Source organism: Crinia signifera, chromosome 7 (assembly GCF_055691185.1).
Source record: "Crinia signifera chromosome 7, ASM5569118v1, whole genome shotgun sequence".
NCBI lineage: Eukaryota > Metazoa > Chordata > Amphibia > Anura > Myobatrachidae > Crinia > Crinia signifera.
This window is the reverse complement of record NC_139223.1, coordinates 185,587,962-185,610,552: the sequence shown is the minus strand read 5'-3', so window position 1 is coordinate 185,610,552 and position 22,591 is coordinate 185,587,962.

The following is a 22,591-nucleotide window of genomic DNA, read 5'->3' as shown; positions in this document are numbered from 1 at the left end:
ACCGTAATACCTATTGTTCCTTTGTACGGCGCTGCGAAACACTTGTGGCGCCTTATAAATAAAATTATAATAATAATAATATTACACATTATTCCACACACCTTAATGCTCATTGCATAGTATACCACACACTGTAATGTCTATTACATATAATACCACACATATTATGCCACACACTGTAAGTTCTGCTTACCTAAATGCTTGTTGCTATGGGCTTCATGCTTGATGCCAGGGGTTAACATGCTCTACCAGGGGTTAACATGCTCATTGCCATGGGTTTACATGCTCTGCCTGGAGATACATGCTCTGCCAGGGGTTAACATTCTCTGCCAGGGGTTAACATGCTCTGCCAGGGGTTAACATGCTCTTTGCCATGGGAATAACCTGCTCTGCTAGGGGTTACATGCTCTGCCAGGGGTTAACATGCTCGCTGCCATGGGAATAACCTGCTCTGCTAGGGGTTACATGCTCTGCCAGGGGTTAACATGCTCATTGCCATGGGATTACATGCTCTTCCTTTAGTTACATGCTCTGCCAGGGGTTAACATGCTCTTTGACATGGGATTAACTTGCTATGATAGGGGTTACATGCTCTACCTGGAGTTACATGCTCTGCCAGGTGTTAACATGCTCTTTGCCATAGGATTAACCTGCTCTGCCAGGGGTTAAGATGCTCGTTGCCATTGGTTTACATTCTCTGCCCAGAGTTACATGCTCTGCCAGGGGTTAACATTCTCTGCCAGGGGTTAGCATGCTCTTTGCCATGGGGTAACATGCTCTGCCCAGGGTTACATGCTCTGCCAGGGGTTTACATGCTCTTTGCCATGGGATTAACATGCTCGTTGCCATGGATATACAGGCTCTGCCATGGTTTACATGCTTTGCCAGGGGTTAACATGCTCTTTGTCATGGAATTGCAGTACAAGCTCTGCCAGGGGTTACATGCTGACTTCCAGAGTTGGAACCCAGCCCCAGCAGCATGCAGGGAGGCAGCAGACACAGAGCAACCAGCCACCCACCTTCCACCTTGGAACACAGTAACCTGGACATGGGTGGGGAACCAAGTCAGGGATTTCTGGGCTGGAGACACGGCACTGGCACCTGCTGCTGGTGGCGGCTGGGATGGGAATGTGGGGAGCGGGGCGGGCTGGATTCTGCAGAGTAGGTGGTACTCCCGAGGGAGATGGCCTCTCTCTGACCCAGCTCCTCCAGGGGATGCGGTCATTTGGTCTACAGCATGATGGTCGACAGTCATTAGGTCGGCACCATTAGGTCAACATGAGAAAAGGTCGACATGGTTCTAGGTCGACATGGTTCTAGGTCGAAAGGTCATTAGTTCAACAGGTCGTTTGTTCGACAGGTCATTAGTTCGACATTGTCTAGGTCGACCGTCAAAAGGTCGACATGGAGTTTTTTACAGTTTTTTGAGCCAACATGTGCCAAAAGGCGGTTTCATGCCCTACCATCCACTAGGGCGTGATGGGAGAATAAAATAGTGTGCCGAGCGTAGCGAGGCACCGTGCCCGACGGTGGATGCTGTGCACTTAAAGCTGTGTCCATGTCGACTGTGTTGACATTCAGGTAAAAAAACAATGAAAAACCCCATGTCGGCCTTTTGACTGTCGACCTAGACAATGTCGAACTAATGACCTTTGGAACTAACGACCTGTCGAACTAATGACCTTTCGACTTAGAACCATGTCGACCTAATGGTGTCGACCTAATGACTGTCGGCCATAATGCTGTAGACCAAATGATCCCAACCCCTCCTCCAGGCCCCCAGGGACTACCTACCCTCAGTATCCTCCTGTCGCCAAGCCACGGTAAACTCCAAAGTCACATGGCGGGCTCTCAGCAGGCCCTGCAGTGGGAGAGCGGAAGGACCTCTGTGATGCTGCTGCCCCCATGCCAGCCTACGTCCGCCCACATCAACACTCCCAATGCCGCCATTGAAAAGCTGACTCCGGTGCACTCGCCGCCAGATTTTTTTAAAAACGGTGTTTTCAGACCCAGGGTGTGCCCCCCTGACAGGCACAGGCCCAGGCCCGGGTAAACTGTACCTGCTCCCCCCCCCCCCTCTTGGCACCCCTGCTGAGAGGACTGATTTCTGACACTGTTATAGATGTTGGTTCTATTTGAGATATCACCAATATATTTTGCCCTAATTCTGTTGAATCATTACACTAATGTAGGGTACACACAGAACGATCGTGATCGTAAGCAGATCATGAGATGACTGCATGATGGTCGCACAATCTGTTGGAGCTCATGATCTGCTCATGATCTGCTCACGATCTGTACCCAGTTGAATGGATCGTTTTCAAATCCTGACTGCAGCAGGTAGGATCTGCAATACCACCAAACGACCAGCGGGGGCGCGCATCGGATTGGAATCAGATCTAAAACCTGCCCAATTTACTATCAGTCGAGATTGTATCGAAATTGGGGGAATTGAGGCCAAATCGTTCTCGTGTGTACCCAGCATAAGGGACTGATATAGCAAGACCTTTTCTAGTTACTATAATGTACAAAAAGCTCTGCGCGTGCCACAACAAATGTTCTGCATGAATGCAGATCTGCAGAGGCGTAAGTTTATCTCAGTCGCCCAGGAACAAGTTGGAGTTTGGTGCTCCCCCCCACCCCAATTATGGTGGATGTCAACATTCACATGTTTGTATCATCTCAGAGTTCAGTACTTGCTGCAACACAGGCTGAGTGGCACCAGGCGGGAGCCATCCTGTCCCCTATTGCAGATGTTAGCAGGGCTCTTGGTATAGAACCGATTAACTACAGGTGCGCTGCAGAGCTCCAATACAAGAGCAGTGGTCACACTTGGATCGTGCTGTGAACAACACAGATGCTGCTGTACATGGTGGTGCCCCTTCAGGGCTTGGAGCCCGGAGGTTGGAGCCTCCATTGCCTCTGGCAACTTTGCCCCTGCAGATGTGCATGAATCTAACAGTTATTCCTACTTGCACCTGGAGCGGTGGGACAGAGGAGGCAAGGGCTGGACTGTCCAAGCCACATTATGTGGTGGTGCTTGAGGGTAGGTGGAAACAGATATTGATGAGTGTCAGCTCCTAAACTGACATTTTCCATACACAGCCTGTAACATAACAGGAGCTGATTGTTTGGTACTTTATCTCTCTCTCTCCACCGTCTCTTTCTCCGAGCTTTGTGAACTCTGCCGCTCAGTCCCTGGGTGCACTGTTCGTTCCTTTTATTTATTAAGCTTGCAAAGGGGAATGAAGCTGACTCATTCGCTTCCTGCGCTGTCCAGATTACACAACAGAAAGTACATTTGAACTTATGGAATGCAGCATAATTAATATAAGCACTTTGATGTTGTTCATCTTATCTGTTTGGAATAATTGAAGTGGCATAGAAGCGGCCTGTTTGTTTATTATTGCTAATTAACCCTCTACGTTTAAGCTTTCCATCATTGTTTCAGAGATAGTTTATTTTTTAATTGCTTTAGCGAATGTCTTTTGAATTGAACCTTGCACTTCGAGTTATTCTGCACATAGCCTGTGATTAGAAACATGGAGTTATCTATGTGTCCCAGTGCATAATGCTCCCAGATGTACAGAAATAACCATCATCCAATAATTAAAGGGGCACTTTCATAAGTAATAAAAAGGCTTAATGAGGCCTACACATGGGGCAATTTCAGGGCTTTTTCTAAGCGATCCGGGGCCGATGCCACCACTACTGTAGGTAGCTTTAGGCATTTCTCTATGGATGCTGGCCACTGGAGGGCGGTACCGAGTTGCTGGAAAGCAGGCAGAAAGCACCCACCCGAGAAGCAGGAAGAAAGCAGCTGCCTAAAGAGCAGGTGAGCCGTAGCACCCTCCACCCCACCCTGTGGAGGGGGTCAGCGGCAACTGTGGGGGCCACAGCTGCACACCAGTGCTCAAAGTGGAGATTCTAAAGTGGGGGTATGGAGAAATAAAGGGTGTAAACATGCGCACACCGTAGACACGCACACTCTGGAAAGGGGGTGTGTCCACTCAAAAGGGGGTGTGTCCTGAAGTGTAGATTCCCACACCATATACCCCTAATATACTTCATGCACCGCAATAGTAGGACCAGTTATACTATCTTGCACTAGTGCCCTTACACATTATGCCACATGATATGAGCCAAAATTCAGGGACAGAGAGTGACAGCAGACATAGAGAAAGAGTGACAGTGCTGACACAGGGACAGGGAAATAGAGAGTGACAGGGGGACACAGGAAAAGAGAGCAAGTGTCAACAGGGAGAGAGAGAGTGGCAGCGGGGACTCAGGGAAAGAGTGACAGCTGGTAACAGGAAATGTAACAGCCGGGGAAAGGGAGAGTGACAGTGGGGGACAGAGATCAGAGGTAGAAGGGATCTAGAGGTGGCAGGGATAAGAGCCGGGTGCACCCCATCTGGGTGCCCAGCAATGGCAGGTAGAGGACCAGTGACATTGACTGGTTGGGATCAGTGGCAGGGTGAGGTCCAGTGGTGCAAAGATGAGAGCCGGCCGCCTGGAACAGGCAGAGAGAGGACCAGCAGCGCAGGGATGAGAGTGGCGTTATGTAAAGAGAGGGAGCGAGAGGGGAGTTAGGGAGAGAGAGATGGGTGGGAAAGGGTGTAAAGGCAGAGAGAGGGGTGAGAGGGGGGCAGGCAAAGATAAAGATAGAGTGGGGAGGGGGTCAGGCAGAGAGAGAGAGAGGTAACAGAGAAGGTGGTCATACAGCGGTAGAGAGAAAGAGAGGGGGGTGAGGCAGAGTGGGGTGAGAGAGGGGTCAGGCATACAGAGATGGGGGTGAAGCAGAGATACAGATAAAGGGGGGAGTCAGGCAGAGAGGGGTGAGAGAAGAGGGGAGTCAGGCAGGGAGGGGTGAGAGAAGGGGGAGTCAGGCAGAGAGGGATGAGAGAAGGGGGGAGTCAGGCATAGAGGGGTGAGAGAAGGGGGGAGTCAGGCAGAGAGGATGAGAGAAGGGGGGAGTCAGGCAGGGAGGGGTGAGAGAAGGGGGAGTCAGGCAGAGAGGGTGAGAGAAGGGAGAGTCAGGCAGGGAGGGTGAGAAAAGGGGGAGTCAGGCAGAGAGGGATGAGAGAAGGGGGGAGTCAGGCAGGGAGGGGTGAAAGAAGGGGGAGTCAGGCAGAGAGGGTGAGAGAAGAGGGTATTCAGGCAGAGAGGGGTGAGAGAAGAGGGAAGTCAGGTAGGGAGGGGTGAGAGAAGGGAAGTCAGGCAGGGAGGGGTGAGAGAAGTGGAGTCAGGCAGAGAGGGGCGAGAGAAGAGGGGAGTCAGGCAGGTAGGGGTGAGAGAAGGGGGGAGTCAGGCAGGGAGGGGTGAGAGAAAAGGGAAGTCAGGTAGGGAGGGGTGAGAGAAGGGGAGTCAGGCAGGGAGGGGTGAGAGAAGAGGGGAGTCAGGCAGAGAGGGGTGAGAGAAGAGGAAAGTCAGGCAGGGAGGGGTGAGAGAAGGGGAGTCAGGCAGAGAGGGGTGAGAGAAGAGGGGAGTCAGGCAGAGAGGGATGAGAAAAGGGGGGAGTCAGGCAGGGAGGGGTGAGAGAAGTGGGAGTCAGGCAGAGAGGGTGAGAGAAGAGGGGAGTCAGGCAGAGAGGGGTGAGAGAAGAGGGAAGTCAGGCAGGGAGGGGTGAGAGAAGAGGGAAGTCAGGCAGGGAGGGGTGAGAGAAGAGGGGAGTCAGGCAGGGAGGGGTGAGAGAAGCCATCTGGGTGCCCAGCAATGGCAGGTAGAGGACCAGTGGCATTGACTGGTTGGGATCAGTGGCAGGGTAAGGTCCAGTGGTGCAAAGATGAGAGCCGGCCGCCTGGAACAGGCAGAGAGAGGACCAGCAGTGCAGGGATGAGAGTGGCGTCATGTAAAGAGAGGGAGCGAGAGGGGAGAGGGGAGAGGGGAGAGGGACTAGATTCTCAGTGATAAACAGCCAGCCAATCAGCTCCTACCTGCCATGTCACAGACTGTGTTTGAAAAATGTCAGGCAGGAGCTGATTGGCTGGCTGTTTATCACTCTCCATTTTATCACTTTTGAAGCTTAGAGAATCTGGCTCTTAGGGAGAGAGAGATGGGTGGGAAAGGGTGTAAAGGCAGAGAGAGGGGTGAGAGGTGATAAAGTAATAGCCAGAACAATGGTTATTACAGTATAAATGTGCCCTCTAGAGGATATATCAAAAGATATCGCTCAGAAAGCCCTTGTGATTCAGTCATTCAGTCAAAGGTGTCCTTTTTCAATGACAAAGGTTGTGGTGCAGCAAGCCTTGCATTTTGCCGTCAGCAGCAGGCAGGGTACCTTCGGAAGTTGGGAACTAGCAGCGGTATTAATACCGCTACTAGTTCCCATCCGCCACAGGGACCCCCGCTGCTGACAGCATATCCGCTGCTGGGACCCCGCTGCCGTGGCCCGTGCCGTGGGTGCTCCTCACTTTCCGTGGGTGCTCGGGCCCCGGAGCACCCACGGTTTCGGCGCCTATGCATTGAACCAGAGACAGAATTAGATCTCATGGGGCCCTAGGCAAGATAACAGTTTGGGGCCCTCTTCCCTCCATGAATCCATTGTACTATATTTTTGCTGCTGATTGCAGGCGGCATCGATAGAGTACCATGGAGAGTGCGCCGTCTACCGATAAATGCTCAGCTGCGTACAATTCTGAATCAGGGCTCTAGGTCTTTTGGAAGTAGGTACGGACGGTGTAATGGTTAGCGTTACTTCCTCGCAGCGCTGAGGTCATGGGTTCGAATCCCACCATGGCTCTAGCTGTGCGCTCCACTGTTCCATCCGCCTATCTGCCCCCTCTGGAACGAACGGCCTGGCGAATATGAAACACACCGAAGCCTTTTGCTCCCTGGGTTTGCACATGCCCAAAATTGGCATTTGCGAACCCCAAACATCATGGAAGGGGGCGAATTCGGCGGCTCTGCATCGGCCCCTAAGTGTCGTACAGTAAGTGTCGTGTATGTTATTCACCAGCCTTTCCCCCAATAGTTCTTATCCAGCCAGCCCGCAGCAGCATTTACCGGCTGTTAGGTAATCATTGGTAAACTGACTTTAAATGATTATTAATGACTTTAATGGAATGTTAATGGCAGAGGTACTAATGTAGCAAATCACCTTACCTGTCTTCAACCGTTTCTAAGGAAATCACAATTGAAAACAAAAACACATGATGATTAGGGGGCAAAATCAAAACAAAGATAGTCATACACTGAGCCGATATGGTCCGATTTGGGCTGATTCCGACAGATCGGGGTGTGAAATCGGACCAAAACGGCTGTGTGTGACATCCATGCCGTCGAGTCTGTTGTGCAGCCGCGTGTGCATCGGACCCTGTAGTCGCACCGGCGGGACATCAGATGTCTCGCAATCGGACCCATCAGTGGCACATTGCCCAGCAAAATGCAGCTACAAGCTCCCGGCCACCGCAAACTGGTCCGACTTTTCCTTAGTACAAATCGGTCCAGTGTATGGGGACCTTTAGAACAAATGCAAAACCACACGCTCCTGCACATAGCTCTAGTAAATATCTAGTACAGTATATATTTACATTGCATATATGCATCTAGCATTATGCTGAGCAGTAGACTGCATGTATAACCATCTCTCTTCTTTGTGTATTTACATGTCAAAGACTTATTGCTTTAATAAGATTCCCATCTCCCCAAAAGAAGAAGCCCGACGCGCTCCGCCCAGAGTCATATACCATGTAAACATAACAGCAAGGATATAGGAAACAGATGTTCCTATCACAGGATGTCAAAGATTTCATTTTTAAATATATCGTTGACCTTTATTGAAGCGTTATGAAAAATTGAAAAACATTTTAATGAGAATTTCAAACATTAAAATCTGGAGGAGTATAAAAGATTTACAGTAATGAACAATATGGCAAATGTCCAAGTTCCCACCATGTGAAAAATCATCTAAATGTATACAGGGCTGTAGAGGGTAAGTACCTAGCGGAGCTCTGGTACCTCTTTCTCTATTAGTAAAACCCAGAATTGTTACTGTCATTGTTCAAAACTGTAAAGCGTTGCAGAGTACCCAGTCGCTATATAAACAAATGTTAAAAATATTAATAATAATTACCTTTAATAAGCTGTAAACTATTTCAGGTTCGTTATGCTGGAACGGTACCCTGTAGCCAGTATAACTGCCATTGCACCTTTCAGAACTGCACTTGAAGTGTCCTTAGGATGTCCAAGCAGTGAGGCACTTCCCGGTGCTGGAGGCCCCACCCTTTCTGAGTATCGTCATGATGTCATGCTCTCTGAGGGTGATTCACAGTTTGCACTGCCATCCTGTTGGCCACATCACTCCTCCCCAAATCACCCATACACTATGCCCCTCATGTTCAATGATGACATCATAACTTTATTCACCATGAATGAAGCACTGGGAAGAAAAATGAGGCGGCTGTTTATTCCTATGCTTCAAGAAACTAGTTGAGACTTTCCAGCTCACAGACGACTATATGAATTGTTGTATGCCCACCGTACAGATTACACTGCAATGTCCCCATTGCATACCCTCCAACTGTACCATTTTAGCCGGTACAGTAAGGATTTTTAACGGACTATACCGGCTAAAAAATAAATGTACCGATGTACCGGTTTTCTAAAGTGGTGGCCACTCCTCCGACTCCGCAGGCGATGGCTCATGGATGGATTCGACCGGGCCCAGGGGAGGTAATTGTGTAACAGTGTGGCTGCCCCCGTTCCCAGTGGTGCCTTGCGCGGCATCCCGGCAGCCAGCATGCAAGCTAAGCGTGACGTCAGCACGCCGCCCAGCTGACCCGCTCCCGCACTATACTATGGGGCTGTCCTCACAGTAAAGGCCGCCAGCCCCAGCTCAGGTGCACTGACTGACTAAACCCCATGAACTGACTGGCGTGGCGGGACTTGGATGACGGAGCAGTGCCTGGTGTTGAGGGGAACGACCAAGCCGTGCAGCCAGTGTCTTTTTGTCGACGTCCCTCAGGGGGTACATTACACAACACATTTAAAATTAATGTCTGTCCTCAGGTGGGGGCATGGCCACATTGACACCTCTACACGTGGCCACACACCCTAAATTTGTGGCCACGCCCCTGTACCGGTTTGCAAGGAAAAAATGTTGGAGAGTATGCCCTGCTGACATGTGCCCCCCCCCCCCCCCCCCCCCGCAGACAGCCCACTGTACTCATTACACTGCAATGTCCCCATTAATTCTGTTATTCCATCTCTGCAGTACAGTAACTCTCTAACATCCCCTGTTTTGGACACCCGATTTTATGCCCTCTGGTACCCATCACATACCCCCTACCTCAGCCACCCCACACTCCATGCCCCCAGCTAAATCTGGCATAGTCAATGAAATTAAAGTTAGAAGTTGATTTTGCAGAGGGAAACATCACTTTATTACTCCTGAAAGTTTGATACACTTACCATATTGTAATTGAACAAATTTCACTATCATTCATTGTATCGCTGTATCGGTATGTGGGCACAGTGTGTGATCTTTTTGGCATTTGCGTATTAATATTTGACAATGGCAAAATGTGTCTCCGAGAGGAGTTGAGTAGATCCCATTTTCTTTGCTCAGCAAGGATAACTGGGCAACTCTGTACCATCTCCTGCCAGTTGCCCTGCCCCCTCTGTGACATCACATGTTTAGAGGTTGGGCCATCACAGGACAACATGGAGTACCGCTGCACCGCTATGTGGTTTGAAATGAATAATTCCCCACTCAAAGGTAGAACCTGAATAGAATAATAAATAGAAAACCCTGATCACTAATAATGATAATGAAATTAAATATTACCATTTTAAGTCAACAGAAACAAAAAAAAAAAAACATGATTAACATTATTTGGCATATTGAGGTAGTTGTGCCCTAGTTCAACTCTGAAAGCCAGTGTATACTGTAAATGGGTCAGTCTACTGTCCAAATTTGGTAGGTCAACTCTTCATAGCACACCCTCATACATATAGTACTAGTCTTCAGGCCCGTCCGTCGGACGGGCAAAACTTTATGCTTATGCAATTCTTGTTCCATGTACCCATCCCAACCACAGCAGGGCAAAAGCTGCTGCAGCAGCCAGAGCAGGTCTGCAATTATCCACATACCCTACCCAACCCAACCACAGAAGAGCAGAAGTTGCTGCTGTAGGTACAGAAGGTCTACAACTATCCACCTTCCCTTCCCAACCGCAGCAGGGCAGAAGCTGCTGCAGCAGCCAGAGCAGGTCTCCAACTATCCCCCTTCCCAACCCATCCACAGCAGAGCAGAAGCTGTCGCAGCAGGCACAGCAAGTCTCCAACTATACACCTTCCCTTCCCAACCACAGCAGGGCAGAAGCTGCTGCAGCAGCAAGAGCAAGTCTCCAACTATCCAACCCTTCCCAACCACAGCAGGGCAAAAGCTTCAGCAGCAGCTAGATCTGGTCTCTAACTATCCACCTTCCCTTCCCAACCACAGCAGGGTAGGAGCTGCTGCAGCAGGCACAGAAGACCCTGGAAACTCTCAATGAATAAGCAAACAATCAAGAGAAAAAAGAACTGACTGGGGGTCGATCTCACATGGATTTCAAAATATCTACAGTGTTCGATTCAGACCACTATGCCGATGATTCGCTTATTAATGTCAGTTTGTCAAAAGTTTTGTAAAGTGAAAATGTTTTTCATTTAATGGACCCTTATAGGCCTTTAACCCCTTGAGTGGTGGGTTTTGCTGGGGCAGGACAAACCTACCAGGGCAGGTTTGTCCTGCCCCAGCAAAACCCACCACAGATCGTCAGAGGCCACCCCCCACCTCCGCTCCCCCCCCCAACCTTCGCTCCGGCGTTATTATGCCGGAGCTCCCCTACCGCCGCTGCCCCAGTCGTCTGTCAGTGATCACACAGGCAGCAAGCTCGGGGATGTTTTGCTCTCCCGAGTCCCCCCCGAACATCCCCAAGCCTGCCGCCTATCAATCACTAGAACTAATGGCGGCGGGGGCAGGGGAGCTCCGGCGTACAATCGCCGGAGCTGAGAGGTGACGGGACAGCAGAGCGGCCAGTGGGGGGGGGGGGGGTGCCCGGTGATGCGCCAGTGGTGCACACCTGGACACCACTGGCGCACACCTTTGTTTTAGTGGTATGCCCGGAAATTTTCCGCGGCAGCGTAGCTGAGCCCGACAAATTTCCAGGCATTCCACTCCAGTGGATAAAAGTGGAGTACTTTAGGGAGTCTGTTTATTGTGTCGTATTCAGAAAGTCATAAGGTTTCCAACAACATATCACAATGCATGACAACAACAGAAATAGCACCCTTAAGGGCTCGTCCGATTGAACCCATCTCCGAACTTAGATCGTCCCTTAAGATGATAAGGTAGTGTGCAAAGTTTGAAGATGGTTAGTTAAAGCATTTAAGAGTAATTGTGGAACATCCATACACACACAACAATTCTACATAAGTATAATTGACTGATGTGTATAACATTTGTTTTACTTCGTGCCCCTAGCACAGCGGTGGCCAACCCGCGGCTCGCCGCGCTGTAAATTGCGGCTCCAGCCTCCCGTCTGCAAAGCGGGGTTTTGAATTTGGCGCCAATTCGGCTGCCAAATTCAAAACGCCGCATCGGCGGCCATTAGGAAACGCCTGCGGCGAGCCAATCAGCGCTCGCAGCGCCGTTTCCGCCATGCCCCCGGCGTCTGACATCAGACGCCAGCGGGAGGGCGAAAAGTAGTCTTCTCCACGCCGGCGGAGCGCAGCAGCGCTCCTGAAGACGCGAGAAGCCGCCGGAGGATGGCGCAGAAGACGGCGGTGGGGAGAAGAGTTCCGGCGCCGCAGAAGACGCCGGGATCAAGACAGAAGATCTCCGGCGCCTTCTGCAAGAAAAAAGAAGATGGCTCCCGGAGAGGCCAGCGGGGGTGGGAAGCAAAAGAGCTGACGAAGCTCCCCCCAGCGGCCTCTCCCAACACCAGGTAGGGGCCTTTGGCCTCCTACCCTCCATCCACCCTAGACCACCGGGTGTCGGGCACTAGGCCCGTGGGCAAATTCAGGCCCTTCTGGTCTGTGTGCGCATTAGTCGGGCCCTCTTGGCCCGTGGCTCATTTGTTTGTTGGGCCCTCTAGGTGGGCCCTTTAGTTAGGAAGCTGGGCCCTCCAGCATAGGTGTTGCACTGTGGGCAACACCTGTGCTGGAGGGCCCAGCTTCCTAACTGTGGGGTCATATGACGTTTGGCACTGTGGGGGGCATATGTTTGGCACTTTGAGGGGCATGTGATGTTTGGCACTGTGGGGGGCATGTGATGTTTGGCACTGTGGGGGGCATATGTTTGGCACTTTGAGGGGCATGTGATGTTTGGCACTGTGGGGGGCATATGATGTTTGGCACTGTGGGGGGCATATGATGTTTGGCACTTTGAGGGGCATGTGATGTTTGGCACTGTGGGGGGCATATGATGTTTGGCACTGTGGGGGGCATGTGATGTTTGGCACTGTGGGGGGCATGTGATGTTTGGCACTGTGGGGGGCATGTGATGTTTGGCACTGTGGGGGGCATATGATGTTTGGCACTGTGGTGGGCATATCTGGCACTGGGGGCATAAAGTTTTTTCATGTGGCCACTCTCCTTGTGTCATATGACCACGCCCCTGACCACTCCCCCGATCACGCCCCTTTTTGGCGCGCGCATGATGTTGGCTCTTTGGCTTGACGACTGATATTTTTCGGCTCTTTACCTCTGACCGGTTGGCCACCCCTGCCCTAGCAGATCAGCATGGTCTTCTTGGCTGCAAATTCTGTAAAGGTAGAATCTACACCTATTTCTAAATAAGCCCATTGTGATTGCACTGCTGATTTGTAACGTATGAAGGTGAATCTCAAGTCTGCATATAATTTGGAATACAAGGATTAAGGTCCAGAGCAAAAAGACAGATCTCATTTCAAAACCTACAAGAATTTACTATCATTTTAGCTCATCTGTCATCCAGAACTTGTTAAAACTCTCGTCTACCATGCCAGCTGACCAGAGAAGAGAGAACTCCATCTGACAAGGACATTGTTGAGAGACAGTTATGTGACATGGAATGCCAAAGCTGTGTTTAACCCTAAGTAGCCAAAGGACTACTAAAAGAATGTATTAATACCATTGGTCGTTCTATTTCTGAAATACAACCAATCATCAAAGAGCAGTGAATTGGCAAAGATTACAGTGTAGAGCAGGCATGTCCAAACTATGGCCCTCCAGCTATTGTGAAACTACAAGTCCCATCATGCCTTGCCACAGTTTTGCTATTAGGGAATGCTAAAACTATGGCAATGCATGCTGGGATGTGTAGTTTCACAACAGCTGGAGGGCCACAGTTTGGACTTGCCTGGTGTAGAGGATTATGGAACAGAGCAGATAAAATGGTTGGGGTCTTTAACCCTTTAAGTACCAAGGGAATTTATAAAAATAGGTGTGAAAATTGCAAGGCAAACATTTTTATTCTTCATAATGACCTGTAATATTTACCTTATATAGGAAATATAATCTTTTTTTACACATTTTTTTATTTGAATTTATATAGCAAATGTGAGCGACGCTTGCATTTTTTGCAGCTATTTTGAACATCCCTCACATAGATGTTGGCACTTAGATTCTGGTCTGCTATGACCTTACTATTTTCTCCTTGCGGTAACATATTGTTCATTAGGTACTGCTTTCCTAGCACGGCACCCGTCTCATTGAGTGTATGCCTTAAGTTTAAGGTACTTAAGGCATACAATCAACGCGATGGACCCGATTTTTTAATCTCATGGATCTTATGCATCCATAAGATGCATGAGATAAAAAATCGTGAGCCCCCAATAACCATTGTTAACGCCACCAGCACTATCACCGCCAACCCGAAGCGTGGCGAGTGCAGCGAGCCCACGAGGGGTGGCGGTGCGCGTCCTCCGACCTTTTCATACCGCCACTATCCACGTCGGCGTGGAATTGATTTTATATAGTGTGGCGAGCGCAGCGAGCCACCGAGTCCGAAGCGTGGCGAGCGCAGCGAGCCCTGGAAGGGGACGCGGACTACTTTACATGTATTCCGCGTCCCCTCGCCACGCTTCGGGCTCGGTGGCTCACTGCGCTCGGCACACTATATAAAATCAACTCCACGCCGACGTGGATAGTGGGGGTATGAAAAGTTCGGAGGACGCGTACCGCCGCCGCTCGCCACGCTTCGGGTTGGCAACAATAGTGGGGTGGCGTTAACAATGGGGGGGCCATTTCACCCATGAGGGGGGGGGGGTTAGCAATTCAAATTGGGGTTTTGGGGCCTTTTGCCCTTCTGCGCCACGGGAGGTTTCTGTCCTCCCTGAGCTCGCCTTAGGACACCTGCGTTACGGTTTGTCAGGTGTACCGCCCCAGTCAAACTCCCCACCTGCCACTTGATTCCAATGTAAAAATCTCGTTGATTGCATCATCTCATGCATCTTATGCCGCACAAACACATAAGATGCATGAGATGCTTGAGATATCAGCCCCACGCATACAATCTAGATCGTGGGCGCTAGGAAAGCAGTACCGTTCATTATGTTAAAGTTTCTATGATGTTGTAACAGAAGGAGGGGGCGAGGGTAGCAGCCCACTGGACTTTTAAGCCCCCTACACAGATGTTTGGGTCTGATTTTGCAGGGAGCTTGGTCACTTTGGGGCATGACCGAACATTTAAACCCTGTTTTGGGCGCAGGCACCATTGGCACTCAAAACAGAACCAAATAATAAGAAATGGGAGCAGCACTAGAAATAGTAATTATATGTATCCGTTCCTAAGTCTAGAGATAGAATCACCCAGTGCAAGGTTACCTTTCCAATCTGCGGATGGTGCTAGGCATACTGCATCCAGGTGCGTAGAGTCCACAGTTGTAAGACAAATGACTAGATAGGCCACGTTAGCAAAGAGTGCAGTAGTGTCAAGGTAGGGGAAGGGCAAGTACATTTTCCTGGGACGTATCAGTTATGGAAAATAGATTGCAATACCAACCAACCATACCAGAATTGTTATCTCCGGTGTGTAAAGCGGCTTACCCACTGACAGCTATTCCCATATAGAACGTTCTCAGGATTGCAAGCACTTTTGGGTTTATGCCTTGAGAGGACAACAACATACATGCGGTCTTTACATACCTCTCCTTTACAAAGAAAATTCGGAACTTGTGTAGTACCACGGCGCCCACTATTTACTTAGTGGGCTATTCTGCGTAAGAAAATCGCATCTCATGTCCCGTTTTAGTGCTGTGCGATGCAATTTTCCTAAGTAATTTATTCACTGCTCTCTTGCCCCGGGCTTATCGCATCGCATTGCATGCGATCGCACCTCACGCAAAATCGAAAGCGATTTTATAGGGTGCGATGCCATTAACTTTACACTTCTATGACATGCATCAGCCACATTGTTTGATCAATATGTACTAGGGAGCGCTTGATCCTGTCATTTATTCCACGGATATTCCAGGTTAACACAGTGAGGTGCGTCATCATGAAGGGAAAAGTATAGCACAGTGATAATAATGGTCACCTTGACAGTCCCCTCGAGTCACGAGGTGTAGCACCATCGCCCGACCAAGAACTGTTGAATCTCCCCGGTATAAACGAGACACATTAAAATAGAATGCATGATACTCTACATAATACAGATAAGAAAAGATAAAATGGAAAGAGAAAGACATAACTAAGAAGATCCCACAATAACTCACCCCCTCCCTGTATACCTTCCCGAACAGTGGTATACTTGAATCCCTAAACTACCAACTATCAAAGCAGAGTAAAGAGAAAAATAAGTAAAGTCCCTAAATCCCCCCCCCCCCCCCGAGCATAGATTATAAAGAACCCCACAATCCCAACACATCACTTAAGTAAAGCAGACTGATAAGGGCAATACCAAAAATATATAAGGCAATGTCCACAGTAACTGATCTTGAAAGTCTCTCCAAACCATTTGTAACAAAGAGGAAAACTTTATAACACTTTCAAAATTTTGTAACCACACTTTACCACAGTCACATGAAGAATCAGGCCGGGGCCAGCTGTCTACCACCGGGTGCAAAGCGATCCAGCCACGCTGCCGCCTCAAGGGGACTGTTGAAGAACTTTGTTTCGCCATTTGCATTCTGGCTGGAAACAACATGGATAGGGATGCCAATCCCGGGGCATTTTTTCAATCCCGGGATTCGGGATTGAAAAATGCTCAATCCCGGGATTCCCGGGATTGGCTTCCCTAATAATAAAAAACACCCTGGTAGCCTGGTCCCTGGTGCAGCCGGGAGCTGGGTTGCTGAATGGGCGGGTAGGAAGTCTCATAAGGCGGGGTGGCAGGGAGTGCTGGGTGGCAGGGAGCGCTGGGTGGGCGGGCTTGGTGGCAGTGAGCGCTGGGTGGGCAGGCTTGGTGGCAGGGAGCGCTGGGTGGGCGGGCGGGTGGCAGGGAGCGCTGGGTGGGCGGGCTTGGTGGCAGGGAGCGCTGGGTGGGCGGGCTTGGTGGCAGGGAGCGCTGGGTGGGCGGGCTTGGTGGCAGGGAGCGCTGGGTGGCAGGGAGCGCTTTGGCAGGGAGCGCTGGGTGGGTGGGTGGCCAGCCGTGAGCGCTGGGTGGGCGGGCGGGTGGCCGGCCGTGAGCGCTGGGTGGGCGGGCGGGTGGCTGGCCGAGAGCGCCGGGCGGGTGGCCAAGGCGGATGTGCGGCTGTGCCCTGCGCAGCATGACCTCGTCACGCTGCGCACTGCGGGGTATGGGAGAAGCCGGGCAGCGTCAGTGCTCAGACGCTGCCCGGCATTAAACTGCGCATGCGCAGTTTAATCCCGAAATCCCGGGATTGGAAATTCCAATACCGGGATTGAAATCCCGGCGTTTTGGGGGCCAAATCCCGGGATCCCGATCCCGGGATTGGCCACCCTAAACATGGAGTATGGAACTTTCAAATCTCTCAGCCGTTTCACGGGCACAAACAAAGCCCTTTCCTTTTGCACCTCCATGGCGAAGTCGGGAAATGTAGAGATGGTTACACCATTCCTGGTCATAGGGCCCTTGGTGCGGTTCAGCCATAGTACTGTATCCCGGTCTTTATAGTGTAAAAAATTCGCAATAAATGTCTTAGGAGGGGCCCCAGGTGGAAGAGGCCGAGTAGGGACCCTGTGTGCCTTCTCGACCGCAAACTGAGGAGTGAAGGATTCTTTACCATAAGTTGTTAGGAGCCAGTCCTCCAGGAACGTCTCAGGTAGGGTGGCCAATCCCGGGATCGGGATCGGCGGGATCCCGGGATTTGGCCCCCAAAACGCCGGGATTTCAATCCCGGTATTGGAATTTCCAATCCCGGGCTTTCGGGATTAAACTGCGCATGCGCAGTTTAATGCCGGGCAGCGTCTGAGCACTCAGACGCTGCCCGGCTTCTCCCATACCCCGCAGTGCGCAGCGTGACGAGGTCACGCTGCGCAGGGTACAGCCGCACATCCGCCTCGGCCACCCGCCCGGCGCTCTCGGCCGGCCACCCACCCGCCCACCCAGCGCTCACGGCCGGCCACCCGCCTGCCCGCCCACCCAGCGCTCACGGCCGGCCACCCACCCACCCAGCGCTCCCTGCCAAAGCGCTCCCTGCCACCCAGCGCTCCCTGCCACCAAGCCCGCCCACCCAGCGCTCCCTGCCACCAAGCCCGCCCACCCAGCGCTCCCTGCCACCCGCCCGCCCACCCAGCGCTCCCTGCCACCCAGCGCTCCCTGCCACCAAGCCCGCCCACCCAGCGCTCCCTGCCACCAAGCCCGCCCACCCAGCGCTCCCTGCCACCCGCCCGCCCACCCAGCGCTCCCTGCCACCAAGCCCACCCACCCAGCGCTCCCTGCCACCCGCCCGCCCACCCAGCGCTCCCTGCCACCAAGCCCGCCCACCCAGCGCTCCCTGCCACCCAGCGCTCCCTGCCACCAAGCCCGCCCACCCAGCGCTCCCTGCCACCAAGCCCGCCCACCAAGCACTCCCTGCCACCCCGCCTTATGAGACTTCCTACCCGCCCATTCAGCAACCCAGCTCCCGGCTGCACCAGGGACCAGGCTACCAGGGTGTTTTTTATTATTAGGGAAGCCAATCCCGGGATCCCGGGAATCCCGGGATTGAGCATTTTTCAATCCCGAATCCCGGGATTGAAAAAATGCCCCGGGATTGGCATCCCTAGTCTCAGGTGCGGAGCCCTCCTCCTTTTTTGGTAGACAGACAAATCGCACGTTGTTTCTTCTCAAGCGGCCATCCATGTCCATTAACTTGTTCTGGATAGTGGTGACCTGTTGTGTCAGAGTCGACACCATGGTTTTTTAGGGGATCAATCACGTCCTCAACTGTAGAGACACGAGTCCCAACCTCCCTCACTCGTTAACGAATGAGTTGCACATCCTGTCGGAGCAGAGATAGATCACATTGCACTTTTTCGATTTTGTCCGATAGCCTCTTTTCAGTACCGGAGATAGCATCTAGAACTTGCTGTAAGGATGCAGATGCAGGTGGTGCATCAGCGTTCAGGTCCTTGGGGGTCAGCTGGATCTTCAGATTCGGGCAGGTCCTCTGCATTTTGCCAGCTTGGCCGCAGGAGTATTGTGATTTTGTTTCCCCATGATAAGTGGAGGCAGGAGTAGAAAAGCTCTCATATACCCTCTGTGTAGGTTCCACAGCAGTGGGCAGGAGGAGGCTAAGTTGCAGTTATATTCGGTGCAGCACAGGGCCTTGTGCTGTAGGCAGAGTGTGTTGAGGGACAATGAACAGGAAGTTCTGTATGACAGTGGTAATCAAGGGGTTAAAGTATATTCACTCGCAACTGCGTGCAGGTAGCCACAGCTATGTGCCACCTCTCACCTGGCACAGGAGTAACAGCCACGCATTGTATGGCTCCCTCAGGTAATGCCCCACAGCCCGCCACCTCCAATATGGCCACCGGAGCTCCGGTGTCCAAGAGGGCCTGATCTGCAGCCAGATATAGGGTCACCACCCGACCGTCACGGGGTAGAGGCCATCACTCAGCAGAGGGGGGGGGGGGGATGGGCGGTCCCAGTCTCACCAGCCGCAGCTCACCTCCGTCCATCCGCAGGAGTCGCACCCAGCCAAAAGTACCGGGGACGCCATGGAGTGTGGGCCACAGACTGCGCACCAGCTCCAAGGACAGTGTCCGCGGGTCCCAATCGGCGCGCCGGGCACAACGGGAATCACAGCAGGTATGTGTAGGCTCAGGGGAGCAGATCACTGGCGCAGGATGTAAGATCAGGATGGGTGTCCAGGGAGCCCCAGCGCGAAACGTCCTAGTCCCTTGCCGCTGTAGCCACGATTCCTATGGTTTTTACTCTGCTGCGTGATCGTACCAGTTATCAGAAATATTTGCTGCAGTCCCTGGAGTACACTCAGGGGGGCAGCACTGCAACGTGTGCATTATGTCATTATCAAAAGCCAAGAAAAACTCTGTATTCCAAATTGTATATATAACAATTTTAAAAAGCTGCAGAGCTAAGGGGGTTTCCTGGTCCTTTTCCCGTGGTTTACAAAAACTTGTGAATTATAAATAATTAACATGTTTTTAAACCTGGAGGCATAATTAATAGGGTCCAAGGTACGGGATGCTGGCCCATCTCTGACTTTATATTGATAAAACAAAACAAACACCTAAAAAGCTTAAGAAATCTGTCCATAACCGCTCTGTGCCACCAGGCCTGATTTACTTAGGATTCTCTTCCTATTAAGCCAACTTCTTACTGTTCCAATCTCCTTTTTAATCAGCTGGCCCACGTTTCCCCTGCGTTGAACTAGAGCCATAGTTTGATGTATTTAGACAAAGAGCAATATCAAAGCAATTTGTAACCCTGTATTACTTCCATCTCACCCCACCGAGATTTCTCTCTCCACTCATTCTTGAACACAAGAAGCTATTATAATGGATGAGCACAGAGCAGCTTTTCTTTCATCATAAAAAAACTGTAAGTGTTTATATAAAATTCACGCAGGATCACAGTATAAATGTCCAGACTGGGAACCGTTCGGAGGCAGAGTTTTGATGATTACGATCAAAGAATAACCCATTGAGCCAGCTTTCGGGTTAAATGAACCAACTACGCCATTCGGTTCTGTGGAAAAACAAAACCCCAACAGCAACAAGTAGCAAAAAGTACCAACCAAAAGTAGATTCATTTTTAATTGATGTAAATAACTTTACTACTGTCTATTAATACAAATAACATTGCTCTAAAAAAAAAAATTTTTTTCAAAAAGCAAAAACAATGACCTTGAACCAAGATGGTTTTGCAAGTTTCACCCCTCTTGCACGGATTGAACGCTATGTGACAGCAAACTAAGTTGTATTTTTTCCATGTGTCATAAAAATGCTTAGTTTAAAAGTAGAGCAAATGAGTTAAAACTTTAAATTAATTGAATCACACGGCAACTGAATCTTTCACTACGTGAACCGGGGATCACTGGGCAGATTGTACACCATACGCCATTGTGTTTTGAATGGATTAAAAACATTAGCAAAAATACTTTATGCGGTATTCACTCCCAGCTATTTCCGCCTGTCGGCGGGCTGTCACTAGCGCACGTTAGGTGCGCTAGTGATACATTAGGGAAATCGTAATCCCCCCAGTTAACCAGCATTAAGTGCATTTGTGCACTTAACGCTAGTTCATACATCTGCACCATTATGGGGTAGATGTATTAAGCCTTAACAAGAGATAAATGCAAGGGTGATAAAGAGAGATAAACGACCAGCCAATCAGCTCCTTACTGACTTTTTTCAAACACAGCCTGTAACATGGCAGTTAGCAGGTGATTGGCTGGATGTTTATCTCTCCTTATCACCCTTGTATTTATCTCTTGTTAAGGCTTAATACATCTGCTCCATTATGTGTAAGGTGATAATGCACCAGCCAATCAGCACCAATATGTAAATTGACAGGTAGGAGCTGATTGGTTGGAGCATTATCACCTTGCACATAACGTTCTTTATGGAGATAGATAACACTTCTTCCAAGCTTCATACATTTACCAGAGTCCTCTATAGCTTCTCTTACTCCTAAGCATCACAGCTCTGCTTCCTTGCCGGCCATAACATCTCTGTCACCATCACACAGACACTTCTTGTCTGTACGCAGAGCCTGTGCAGCATTCCCAGATCCTGATTAATGCTGGGAGTAAACCTTGGCACATTACTAGTGTGGGTGAAGAGCACCAAATGCAACACCATGGAAGAGATCAATTGAACACAAAACCCTCGTGAGAACGGGACACATTTTTCCAGCTGACATCTGAAGACTCCCACAGAATAGACATTGCTCCTCCTTATGCTGCAACTGTTGTCAGAGGACTCCTTCCACAGTTGTACTCTATCTCACCATAGATCACAGGTCTAGTAAGCAGCAAGATTACCCCACATTGAAAGGGATTTCTGCCACTAGGTAACGATTTGAGTGCACACTCGTGCGACTTTCACCAGTTGGGATACTTCTAACATTTACTTTTTGTTTTGTATCCAATGTCGACAAAATGTAATGGTTTGGGAATTAAAAAGAGGGGTTCAATAAGTAACGAGAACCCTTTATAATCTCTATTTCATTCTTTTTTATTGCCAGGCCACAACCGGTAGATCACATCAAGGAAGCAGAGGAGCCTCCAGGCCACTCTGCTATGATCCAGGTTTAAGCTTCTATTGACTTGATAAAACTTAGGTGTCCATTGACTCAAGCACTTCAATCCTTCAGTATTCGATGGCCCCAAGTTTCGAAGATGGCTGTAGCATTTACTACTGAAGGGTAATGTTGGAGCTTAGGACCAAACTTTATTTTATTACTAATATCATCAATATTGAATCTGATGCCCGGTACACACCAGGGCGACCCGCTCACGATGCACATCGTGTGCGGGTCGTCCTAATCCGCTCACAATCACGCAGAGCGCACGACCCGCTGAGTATGTGCACCATGAGCAGGTTCCGATCCGATCGCGACCTGCACCCGGGTGTATGGTCGTTATTCAGATCCTACCTGCTGCAGGTAGGATCTGAATAACGACCGACCGACCCACGGGGCCGCGCATCGGATCGGACCAGAACAGGCAAAAAAGGGCCCAATCTACATCCAATCGGTCGGGATTGGATCTAGATTGATGGGATTGTGCCCTTGTCGTTCTGGTGTGTACCCTACATTACTCTCCAAGCATCCCTACAGTACAATCAAAATCCACCCCTATAGTGATTAGTAATCCTCAATAACTGCGGACACCGCTGAGATATTACAAAGAACTCAATATGGAAATTAAGCCAATGGATGGATTTAATATATTTGCATTTGTTTTTTGACGAGTTTCTTCTTTTTATTTTAATGTTTATTGGCCATTTTTTGGCAATTTAAAAGAAAAAACACCAACAAGTGTCCTCTAATGAAATGTCTACATATAAAATAATATAAAATTACTTGCATATTGTAGAGTACCACTAGTCAGTAAAAAAAAAAAAAAAAAAATCTGCATTTTTATGGCTTTTGGTTGAATGTACATTCAACCTATTCAATTAAATTGCAGATTTTATTGGGCCGCTGGGAAAAAAATGTGGTACTTATGGGCTCCCGATTTTTTGATTGTATGCCTTAACTTAAGGCATACAA